The following is a 13,165-nucleotide window of genomic DNA, read 5'->3' on the forward strand; positions in this document are numbered from 1 at the left end:
AGATTTCTTTGTCAAATTAAAGCATTTTTCCATTGAAGTATAATGTCTTCTCAACTTTGTAAATGATTAACCATAAGAATCCGGATTGGGCCAAAGCATATAATTAAATTAGCATGTACCTTCTTTCTTCTAGTTTTAGGAACAAACGCATTAGAAATATAGCCACTTTAGGATATCCTTTCTAAAAATAGAGACGAGCCTCGCCAAATAAAACGCAAAATTGCGGGGCCCTCAATAAATAACCACAATAATTTTTTTATAATTCGGGATATGCCGTTTAGTGAATTTCATGGCCTTCTACAAAAAATAATAACGCGTTAGACTCTTTAGGCGCGGCTTAATAATTTAACCTTCTTAAACACGGGTGCACATTGATGTGACCCAAATCCGAATCTCAACGGAGTCAAAATGTGTCGACGACCACGGGTGCATTGATTGTGACGTGGTTCGAGATGCATTTTCACGACGTTGCAATTCTATAAAAATAAATGATAATAATAAAAGCGGTTTAAACTTAATAAAAGCACATAAGTCACAACATGTATTTAAATCAGATATTTAGCCATTATAACAATTTAAGCGACCGTGCTAGAACCACGGGATTCGAGGGTGCCTAACACCTTCCCTCGGGTCAACAGAATTCCTTACTTAGAATTTCTGGTTCGCAGACTTCATTTGGAAAAGTCGAAAATTTCCTCGATTTGGGATTCAAGATAAACCGGTGACTTGGGACACCAAAAGCCAAACCTTTCCCAAGTGGCGACTCTGAATTAAATAAATAATCCCATTTCGAATATTGTCACTTAAATTGGAAAAACTCCCTCGCGCATTTAACCCTTCGGGGCGGGCGCGCAAAAAGGAGGTGTGACATTTATTACACAGTAAATTTTCTCAAGAAGAGTGCCAAAAACTTTAAGTTTGTACCATATAATATGTTAGTGTCTATCGGTTTTACATGCAAAAATATTTTTTTTAAGTTGGAGATTTGAATCGTGAAAGTCGATAATATGATAGCGAATTCTAAATTTATCAAATTCTCACTACAGAAGGACACGAAAACCCGATTATAAAATAGCATGACGGCTAAATTTACTTACACTATTCTTAACATAAAGCTATACGATATTTTGGTAAACAAAAAAAAATAGATTTCTAAATAAATTCTACTTTCGAATTTAAAGAAATAAACTGATCAAATTTGAATAAATTTAATGCAGTTTAAATTTTAATTCAATTTATTCCCGCTTTCTCTAAATTTAATGAAGTACCTTCTCCTGTTGAATAATAAAATGCTTGCGGGCTATATTATAGAATATTTTGTGTCTTTCTTTTTTCTGTTGATAACGATTTGGATTATATCATTGGACAACTGATTTGGCCGGTGCTTATATCATTGATACAAATTAAATTGTGTGATATTTATGTGTTGCTTTGACTTCTTCCACCATCATATGAAAAATTTTCTGCGTCTATAAGGTAGAATATTTTTCAACATTTATAATTATAATTTTCTGCACCATGAGTGCTCTCGTGTTTTGGTTTAAATTACTTTCAGGTGTACATAGTTACTTGGTATAATTTTTATTAGCACATTTATACACACCCCAAGATTCAAGTAGGATAATAACATATAGATATACGGGAATTCATATTATTTTCTTTTTCTTTAAATATTGAACTATTTTTCTAAACATATTGGATAAAAATTATAATATTTATAACTTTTCAAACATTTAGGAATTTGAATTCAATTAGAATTTTATATTCATGGAAACTACTATCTTTTAGCTACTCAAACAAATTTCCATAAGGATTAAAAAAGCAAAGAACGTGACTTTAATTTGTTGGGGGAAAAAACTTTAATTTATTAATTTTAAGAGCCTTTTTTTTAATTGAAACTAGCGTCATGTACTAATACACAAAATAGAAAAATAAGTATTAAAAAACTTTTTAGTTCTATATATAGTTTATGAAAACATGATTTCCTTAACGCAAGCAAGTTCAAATTACAATTGTAATCAAGTTTAGAAAGATAAATAGCCTAAAAAAGGCAAAGTCATGGGACTTATTAATAGCCTTTGGCCAAAAATATTTTTTATCTAAAGTTAAAGATGTTAAAAAGTACTTTTGAGTTGAAGCAAAAATAGTTTTTAAGAAACACAAAAAGTAACTTCTCCCCAAAAATATTTTTTTGAAAAGTACTTTTGAGAAAAAAATACATTTGGAAGCACTTTTTAAATAACTGAGTCAAACATCAATTGCTGCTCAAAAGTGTTATTCAAATTAATTAGCCAAACACTAACTGTTTCTCACCAAAATTATTTTTCTTTTAGAAACTTTTTAGAATAAATTAATTTTAGAAGCTTGGTCAAACAGACTATTGTTAATGTTTTTTACCTTAAGGATTTTGAATAGGATTTAAGTCATATATATTGGTAGTGCGTTTTTTTAATCTATTCTGAATAACCAACTAATACCATATAAATTTTAAATTAAAAAGTAAAACAAAGTCGAGAGATTCCAAATGCTTAAAGTTGCTGGACTTATGGAACATCAAGTGCTATGATCATAAGAATAACATCTATATAATTTCTCAAAGTAAAATAAATTCTTAAGGTGAATTTATTAATCGAGACAAATCATTGAGCACCGATTTCATTGAGAACACAATATAGTAATATAACATGCCAAAATTCAAATCTTAAGTATCACATAAAGGAGAAAAAGTACCAAAAAAAAGAACGACGGTCAATTAATAAGAAGAATATTAAAAGTAACACGTGTAGATAATCCAAAAAAACTACTTTCTCCTTTGTGCAGTAAGAAGTCACAACATGAAGCAAGTATCAGAACAAATTTGAATAAAAATCGTCACATTTCAGGATCTTTCAGTAAGTTCTTATTATAGTTTGATACCAAGTCTTCTCATATACTTCTACAAATCTTATCCATTTTGTTATTACCTAAATATTTGTCTATAATAATTGACGAGTAATAAGGTGCGAGGCACGTTCATAGAGACGAGTTACTATAAAAGCATGAATGTAATATAGATGGACGGAATATCCTTAACATTTAAATATTAGTGTTATTTTAACGTTGATGTCCAAAAGCGTATAAGTGTTCAATTTGTAGGGTCCAAGTAAAAATTGCATACTGTTGTTGCTCATCTTCTGTAATCGGTGTAAGTTATTTTTTTCCTCGTGTATGTGGCCCAATAGGTTGAAGACCCATAATTAATGTAACGACTCGGCTGATCGTTTTGCTTTCTAGAACCTCGTTCCGCTAAATAAGACTTCTCATACTTGCCTTAAATGATTTACGACTTGCTGGGACGGTTGGTTCGAGATTTGGAAGAGTTTGGGTTGAAATCGGAACACCTTGGTTCCTTAAGGTTGGTTAAAAGGCCAAGTTTGACTTCGGTCAACATTTTGAGTAAACCACACCGGAATCGGGATTTGACGGTTCCAATAGGCCCGTATGATGATTTCGGACCTGGGCGTATGTCCAGATCGGGTTTTGGATGATCCGGAAGCGTTTTAGCGCACAATAGTGAAAGTCGATTCCTTAAGAATTTTGAAGTTCTTAAATATTTAGTTTGGAGCGGGTTTTTGTGATATCGAGGTCCGAACGGAATTCCGAGGCCGGGAATAGTTTTGTAAGGTAATTTAAGACTTACACGCAAAATTTGGTGTCAATTCGAGTAGTATAAGTGTGTTTCATCGCGTTGGAAGTAGATTGAAGAACTTGAAATTTATAAGTTTGATTCAATTAGTTTTAGGGTGATTCTTGGATTTAGCGTTGTTTCGGGCGTTCCGAAGGTTCGAGCGAATTCGTTTTATGATTTAAACGTGTCTGTATGTTCGGGCCGAGCATCAATGGGACGAGGCTCGAGTTGAGTTAGAAAATTTTAGAAGGAGTTCAGCTCTAGTTCTGTCATAACCGCACCTGCGTTTGTCCAGCCGCAGGTGCGAGACCACAAAAGCGGCCTAACCATCGCAGCTGCGGCCCAATGGGAGGAGCCCAGGAACCGCAGATATGGCCCCTCTTTCGAGCAGATCCAGGTAGAGAGCAGATATGGTTCTCTTTTGAGCAGGAACCGCGGAGGATTAAGGGCTACCGTCTGAGAGGTAGAGAGCAGATCCAGCAAGACAAGAGGGCTCGTTTCTCCGGAGAGTTTAGAGTTTCTTCGGGAGGGGTCAGCCCAGCAGGCCCCCATATTCAGCACTACCACCTCCTCGGGGTGCTCCAGCGTGCTCATATTTCAGCGCCATACTAGAGAGTTCTTACCGCCCGCCAGATATTCAGGTTCTTCCAATGGGTATTCAGGTCCCCAGGGTTCTTATGGCTCCTACTTCAGTGCTATACCGGAGAGTTCTTACCACCCACCGGCTATTCAGGCTTCTTCCAGTGGGTCTAGAGGCCATCAAAGTCATACATTAGGGCAGCAGGTCACCACACGGAGGGGTTGTTTCGAGTGCGGAGACCTTAGTCATATGAGGAGGTACTGCTCCAGACTTCGGGGCAAGGAGTGAAGCAGCATCAGCAGCCCATGATTATAGCACTGGCTACCCATCCGTCCAGAGGCGGAAGGCAGGTCGGTAGGGACCATCTTAGAGGTGGAGGCCAGGTAGGGAGAGGTCAGCTAGCTACTTCTCAGTCAGGTGGAGGCCAGCCGCTAGTGCTCCAACCGGTTCTATACTTTTCCGGCCAGACCAGATGCATTGGCCTCAGATGTCGTTATCACATGTATTATTTCCGTTTACGTTAGGGATGCTTCAGTGCTATTTGATCCAAGGTCTACCTATTCATATGTGTCATCTCTGTTTGCTCATTTTCTAGATATTCCTCGTGAGTCCTTGGGTACTCCTATTCATGTGTCCACTCCTGTGGGCGATTTTGTGGTTGTTGATCAGATCTACTGGTCCTGCGTGGTCACATTCTATGGTTTCGAGACTAGAGCAGACCTCTTGTTACTTGATATGACCGACTTTGAGGTCATCCTACGCATGGATTGGTTATCCCCATACCACGCCATCCTAGATTGCCATGCCAAGACTATTACTTTAGCAATGCTATAGTTGCCAAGGTTGGAGTGGAAGGGTTTCTCAGTTAGTACATCTAGTCGGGTTATCTCTTTTCTGAAGGCTCGACATATGGTCGAGAAGGGGTGTTTGGCTTATCTAGCTTATGTTCGGGACACCACCACAGAGTCTTCGACGATTGATTCAGTTCTGTAGTCCGGGAGTTCGCCGATGTGTTCCCTTATGACCTTCCTAGCATGCAACCGGATCGTGATATCGATTTCTGTATTGATTTGGCTCTAGGTACCCAGTCTATATTTATCCCACCGTACCTTATGGCTCCGAAAGAGTTGAAGGAGCAACTTGAGGAATTGTTAGCAAAGGGATTTGTGAGACCTAGTGTGGCACCTTGGGTGCACCAGTGTTGTTTGTGAAGAAGAAGGATGGGACTATGCGGATGTGCATTGATTACCGCCAGTTGAACAAAGCTACCATCAAGAACAAGTACCTGTTGCCGCCCATTGATGATTTGTTCGACTAGTTGCAGGGTGCTAGGGTGTTATCAAAGATCGACTTGAGATCAGGGTATCATCAGCTGAAAATTCGAGATTCAGATGTCCCGAAAACTGCTTTTCGCACTAGATATGGCCATTATGAGTTTCTGGTGATATCCTTTGGCTTGACTAATGCCCAAGCGGCATTTACGGACTTGATGAATAGGGTGTTTAGGCCTTATATTGATTCTTTTGCTATTGTCTTCATCGATGACATCTTGATATACTCACGTAGCCTGGAGGAGCACGAGCAGCATTTGAGAGTAGTGCTTCAGACATTACGAGAGCAGAAGCTATATGCCAAGTTCTCCAAGTGTGAGTTTTCGCTTGAGCACGAGCAATATTCTTGGGGCATGTTGTATCAGGAAAAGGGTATTAAGGTGGATCCCAAGAAGATTGAGGTGGTTTAGAGTCGGCCACGTCCTACTTCAGTGACTGAGATAAGGAGTTTCCTGGGGTTGGCAGGTTATTATCGCCGATTCGTGCAGGGCTTTTCATCCATTGCAACACCTTTGACTAGATTGACCCAGAAAGGTGCTCCTTTCCGTTTGTACGATGATTATGAGGCCAACTTTCCAAAGCTCAAGACGGCTTTAACCCCAACACTGGTTCTAGTGTCGCCTTCCGGATCGGGGATGTATACGGTATATTGCGATGCTTTACAGGTTGGCTTGGGTTGTGTATTGATGTATGAGGGGCGAGTTATTGTATATGCTTCACGTCAGTTGAAGATTCATGAGAAATATTACCTCGTGCATGATCTGGAGTTAACAACGATTGTTCATGCTCTTAAGATATGGAGGCATTATTTGTATGGGGTGTCATGTGAGGTTATACTGATCATCGCAACTTACAGCATTTGTTCTAGTAGAGGGATCTCAATTTGAGGCAGCGTAGATGGCTTGAGTTACTGAAGGATTATGACATCACCATTCTTTATCATCCGGGCAAGGCAAATGTGGTCACGGATGATTAAGTAGGAAAGCAGAGATAATGGGTAGTTTGGCATTCATTTTAGTAGAGGAGAGGCCAAGACATTTAGTCCTTGGCTAACAGGCTTGTGAGGTTGGATATTTTATAGCCCAGCTGAGTCCTTGCATGTGTTGTTGCTCCGTCTTCATTATTGGGTCAGATCAAGGCTCGGTAGTTCGATGATCCGCATTTGGCAGTTCGTAAAGAGACGTTGCTGCATGGTAGTGCCAAGGAGGTTTCTATTGGCGAGGATGGTGTTCTACGACTCCAGGGTTGCCTATGTGTTCCTAATGTCGATGGCTTAAGGGAGAGGATTCTAGAGGAGGCACATAGTTCACGGTATTCTATTCATCCAGGTGCTACAAAGATGTATCATGACCTGAGGCAGCATTGTTGGTGGCGGCGGATGAAGAAAGACATAGTGGAGTATGTGGCTAGGTGTTTGAATTTCCATAAGGTTAAGTATGAGCACCAGAGGCCAGGTGGCCTACTTCAGCAGATGCCTATACCAGAGTGGAAGTGGGAGCACATTACTATGAACTTCGTAGTTAGGTTTCCGCAGACATTGCGACAGTTTGGCAGTTTGGGTCATTGCCGACAAGTTGACCAAGTCGGCACAGAGAGGTTGGCTCAGATCTACATCCGAGAGATAGTTCGGTTGCATGGTGTGCCTATTTCTATCATATCAAATAGAGGCCCTCAGTTCACTTCCCACCGTACAGAGTAAGTTGGGGATCCGTGTAGAGCTCAGCATAGCATTTCACCCGCAGACCGACGGGCAGTCAGATCGGACAATTCAGATTCTAGAGGACATGCTTAGAGCATGTGTGATCGACTTTGGAGGGCAGTGGGATCAGTTCTTGCCTTTGACCGAGTTTTCTTACAACAATAGTTATCAGTCCATCATCGAGATGGCTCCATTTGAGGCTTTATATGGTCGGCGATGTCGTTCCCCTATTGGGTGATTTGAGCCTGGTGAGGATAAGTTGTATGGTACAGACTTGGTGAAAGATGCCTTGGAAAAGGTAAAGTTGATTCAGGAAAGACTTCGCACTTCATAGTCCAGACAGAAGAGTTACACGGATAAGAAGGAGCATGACATATCATTCATGGCCGGTGAGAAGGTTCTCTTGAAAGTTTCGCCAATGAAGGGTATTACGAGATTCGGGAAGAAGGGCAAGTTGAGCCCAAGGTTTATAGGCTCACTTGAGGTATTGAGGCGAGTTGGGGAGGTTGCTTATGAGCTTGCTTTACCTCCCAGCCTATCAGGGGTTCATCCAGTTTTTCACGTGTCTATGCTTTGGGGGTATCACGTCGACTTGTCTCATGTGTTAGACTTAGTACTGTTCAGCTAGAAGAGAGCTTGGGATATGAGGAGGAGCCAGTTGCCATTATTGATAGACAGGATAGCCAGTTGAGATCCAAGAGGATTTCTGTGGTAAGGGTCCAGTGGAGGGGCCAACCAGTCGAGGAGGCAACCTGGGAGTCCGAGGAGGACATGCGGAGCAAATACCCACACTTGCTTAGCACTTCAGGTATGAATCTAAACCCGTTTGAGGACGAACATTTGTTTAAGAGGTGGAGAATGTAATAACCCGACTGGTCGTTTTGCTTTCTAGAACCCCGTTCCCCTAAATAAGACTTCTCATACTTGCTTTAACTGATTTACAACTTGCGGGGATGGTTGGTTTGTGATTAGGAAGAGTTTGGGTTGAAATCGGAACACATGGTTCCTTAAGGTTGGCTTAAAAGGCCAAGTTTGACTATGGTCAATATTTTTAGTAAACAACCTCGGAATCGAGATTTAACGGTTCCAATAGGCCCGTATGATGATTTCAGACCTAGACGTATGTCCGGATCAGGTTTTGTATGACCCGGGAGCGTTTTGGCACACAATAGTGAAAGTTGTTTCCTTAAGGATTTTGAAGTTCTTAAATATTTGGTTTGGAACCGGTTTTTGTGATATCGAGATCCGAACGGAATTCCGAAACTGGGAATAGTTCCGTAATATCATTTAAGACTTGCACGCAAAATTTGGTATCAAACCAAGTAGCGTAAGTGTTTTTCGTCACGTTGGAAGTAGATTGAAGAACTTGAAGTTTATAAGTTTGATTCAATTGATTTTAGGGTGTGATTCTTGGATTCAGCATTGTTTATGGCGTTCTGAGGGTTCGAGCGAGTCCGTTTTGTAATTCAAACCTGTTGGTATGTTCGGGCGGGGCCTCGGGGGCCCCGAGCATCAATTGGATGAGGCTCGAGTTGAGTTAGAAAATTTTAAAAGGAACTGAAGCTCCAGTTCTATCATAACCGTACCTGCGTTGTCCAGCCACAGGTGTGAGACCGCAGAAGTGGCCTAACCAATGCAGGTGAGGCCCAAGGGGAGGAGCCCAAGAATCGCAGATGCGGCCCCTCTTTCAAAGAAGCAGAACTACAAAAGCGGTCCTCAGACCGCAGATGTGGACCCTGCTAGCCCGGCCCAGTTTCGCAGATGCGGACCTTTCCTCACAGAAGCGAGACCGCATATGCGGTCCACTAACCGCAAGTGCGGTAATCGCTAAATGCAGTGCCTTCATTTAATAGGGGAAATGTGTCAAAAGTTTCTTGGGCGATTTGGGAGCTTCCAAAGAGGGAATTTCAGCCTAGCATTGTGAGGTAAGTTATTTGTACTTAATGTGAGTTTAATACTTGATTTGTGGGTAGATTAACACATAAATATTGGTGAAAATTATAAGATTAGAGTAAAACCTAGGGTTTTGATAAAAACAAGATTTAATCACGAAATTCGTTATGGAATGAAGTAAAAATCATATATTTTTTATCCTTAGGGTATGGGTAACAACTTTATTCAACAATTTCCAAAATTCGGGCACGTGGGTCCGGGGGGGGGGGGGGGATTTTAGGAAGCTTGCGTTTAGGGATGGAAAATTAGTTTAATAGTTAGAATATGAACTCTTGAGCATGTATTGACTAGTTCTTACCCCGTTTGAATAGTTTTGGATCGTTCGACTCCGAATTTGAGGGTTTGAGCGCACTCTTGAATTTGAAGTAAGCTTTGGGACGAGGTAAGTCTCCTTTATAACCTTGTAAGAGAGAATTAACCCCATAGGTGAATTAAATAAATATGTGTGACTATTTGTGGGGGCTACATACATATGTGGTGCTGAGAGTTCGTACATAGCTACTATTATGATAATTGTCCGGGTAGTTTAGGACCGTATCATGATGTACTTGCAAATGCTTGCGTCCTTGCTTACTATTAAGATCACTTAGGTCATGCTAGATATTGGTAAACAAATATAGATGATTATAGTCAGTTACTTAAGAACTTGTATGAATTATTTGACTATAACTGAGCAATGTGTGCTTACTTGATAATAAATTTCTATTTGTGGATCGGGTCGATCGCTTCGGTAGTAAATAGATGCATCTATGGTTCGTTTCATTCGACCCTCTAGCATTGCACATTTTAATATTATGTTGGACCGGACCGTACGACCTCGGTATAATATGCGCATGTTACATAATTGGAATTCTTCCGTGATTTACACTGCCCAAATGCTTGAAATGTAAGTGTTACATGATATAACTGAACTTGACATGTTATTTATGAAAGAATATCGTACTTCTCCATGATTTTAAACTGTAATTATTATTCATACTATCCATGCTTAGTGTAACACTTAAATATTATTATTGTTGACCCTAGTAAGTGTCAAGTCAACCCCTCGTCACTACTTCTTTGAGGTTAGACGAGATACTTACTGGGTACATATTTTTTATGTACTCATACTATACTTTTGTACTTAACTGTACAGGATCTGAGGTAGGTGAATCTAGCTACCCGTCTGGTATGCATTCCTGATTCTTGATCGAGATCTCACGGTGGGCTGCCCCTTCTGAGCCGTTTAGCAGCATGCCAGAGTCTCTTCTTTTTTTTTATCGTTATTTACTGTCTATTCTATTTCAGGCAGTAGGATAGTGGTATTTTTGTACATTCTACTAGTTGCCCTAGTAATTGTGATACTAGTTCCTGGCACACACATTGTAGACTATTATTTTGGGGATGTATTTCCATTATTATAAACTTGTTAATTATCAGTTGTTTAAAAGTTTAAAATTTAAAAATATTGGGATTTGTTTTGTAAAATAAATAAGAACTCACGAGTTGATTAGAGTTAATTTGCCTAACAACGGTGTTGGGCGCCATCACGACCTTTAATAAAATTTGGGTTGTGATAATTAATATTTAATTAATAAGCAAATCTCATCCGTTCGGTCGATTACTTGATGGACGTACCAGATTAAATGAGAACCACTGTAAATTGGTCCTCTCCCTACCCATTAGGGTTAGCGTATTTTATTTTCTCTCTTCCATCACTAAAGTCGGTGGTGACGAAAGCTAGTGCAAGGGGTGAGAAACCAATTTGAATTAATGCTTCTGCTTCACGATGATGGCTTACGATTCAGGTATGTTTTTTGTAACGATTTTGTGTAAAATTATCATGTTAAAGATCCTGGTATGTAATTAAAGTTTATGTCTACATGTGGTATCATGAGCATGGAAATTTGAACTGATAATCTTCGATGAAAGAGATTAATTTCAAAACATACCGAGAGAAAGAATCTAGCCGAATATTCTCCGCTATTGCTACTCTTCTGATTTTTATCCCTGTAATTATTTCTTGGGTGTTTGTTCAATATATGCTTTGATATCCGTCCCATGAGTTCTTACCCGTTGGCAAACAAAATAGTGGAAGGGCTAGAATCATGTGGGTCAGTCATCCATTAGGAAGAAAGGAAATTTTGTCACTTCCCTTTGGGCTGAAGGCCGAACAGTTTGTGGTCCATTGCTCTAGTTTGTGATAACCTAAAATCTTGTGTTTTTTATTTTATTTATGTGATTGTGGCTGTTTCCTTTGGGAGAATGAGGAACCAGAAGTTGTAACATACATTTTTAATGTTTAATCTTATAGAAGATAATCCTGGTATAATGTCATTAGAAGGTATTATATTGGTTATCTTTTGGAGGGTTAGTCGTCATTAATTTTAACTCAGTTACCAAGCAAGTGCCAAAAGGAAAAGATGAACTTATATTGATTTAAAACTATTATTTATGGGTCGTATAGTAATCAATTTTGGGATATTAGGTTGGTGAAACTATTTATTATTTATTTTCTGTATGTGATTAATGTGTATATAGTTTGTTAGTCACCAAAGTGACCAAACTAGATTGTTTAAAGTATTCACATGCATAAAATCTTATGATCTCTATTTTATGTGTGCACTTATGTCATATAGTTTATTAGTCACCAAAGTGGCCAAACTAGTTTGTTTATGAAAATATGCATACATAAAATTATAGTTTGTCCATGAAATTAATGAAATGCCTATATTTAAAATTAGTGGATAAATTAATTTTCACTATTGCTAGAACTTAAGAATTTACCCAAAGGTGAATCAATTATTCTATGAATAGTGAATATGATGAGGTAAATTAATATTCTTAGTCACATAAATATTGTCTGTCCAAAGATGGCATATATATTTGGTTAAAAATATTTAATTACCTATTAAAGACTAAATAGCATTTAAATTATGATAGTGTGTCGTAGTATTTACTCAAAAGAGAATTGCGATATGCTTTAACTGTTTTGTTGAATCCACCATATTGATTTGTGAGCATGTATTATATATTTTGCAGCTATTCCTTTTCATTCGCTTGCTTCGTCTGTTACTGTGTTCAACAGATTGAACTTCTCTGGATAGAGTGAACAAGTCCAGTTCCACTTAAGTGTGATGGATCTTAACTTGGCTCTGTTGAAAAATAAGCTCGCTGCTATTACTGATTCGAGCAGTGCGGATGAGAAGTCTTTCCATAAAGCATGGGAACGCTCTAACAGGCTAAGCCCTATGTTTATGCGAATGAATATTACCAACAACATTAAGAATACTATTACACAAACAGAAAGTGCCAGGGAATACCTAAAGTTTGTGGAAGAACGTCTTTGTTTTGCAGATAAGTCTCCCGCTGGTACACTAATGACTGAACTCACGACCATGAAGTTTGATAGGTCGAGTAGTATGTAAAACCATTGTAACGATCTGGTCGATCATTTCATGAGTTATCATTCCGTTTCTCCCATTTTTGTTTCTTATTTTCTTGTTCAGCTGTATTATGTGATATCAGGTTAGTTGGTTCGGGTTCGGAGAGGTTTTGGAAAGGAATGAGATACTTAGTCTCTTTTGGGTAAGCTTAGGTTGGAAAAGTCAACCGGATGTTGACTTATGTAAAAAAGGGCTTGAATGTGAATTCTGATGGTTCAGGTAGCTTCGGGAGGTGATTTGGGACTTAGGAGCGTGATCGGAATGTGTTTTGGAGGCCCGGAGTAGATTTAGGCTTGAATTGGCAAAATTGGACTTTTGGCATTTTCCGGTTGATAGGTGAGATTTTGATATAAGGATAGGAATGGAATTCTAGAAGTTGGAGTAGATCTGTTTTGTTATTTGTGACGTGTGTGTAAAATTTTAGGTCATTCAGACGAGGTTTGATAGACTTTTTGATCGAAAGCGGAATTTGGAAGTTTTTGGAATTCTTAGGCTTGAATCCGATGTCAA

The sequence above is a fragment of the Nicotiana sylvestris genome, chromosome 4 (genome assembly GCF_000393655.2).
Source record: "Nicotiana sylvestris chromosome 4, ASM39365v2, whole genome shotgun sequence".
Lineage (NCBI taxonomy): Eukaryota > Viridiplantae > Streptophyta > Magnoliopsida > Solanales > Solanaceae > Nicotiana > Nicotiana sylvestris.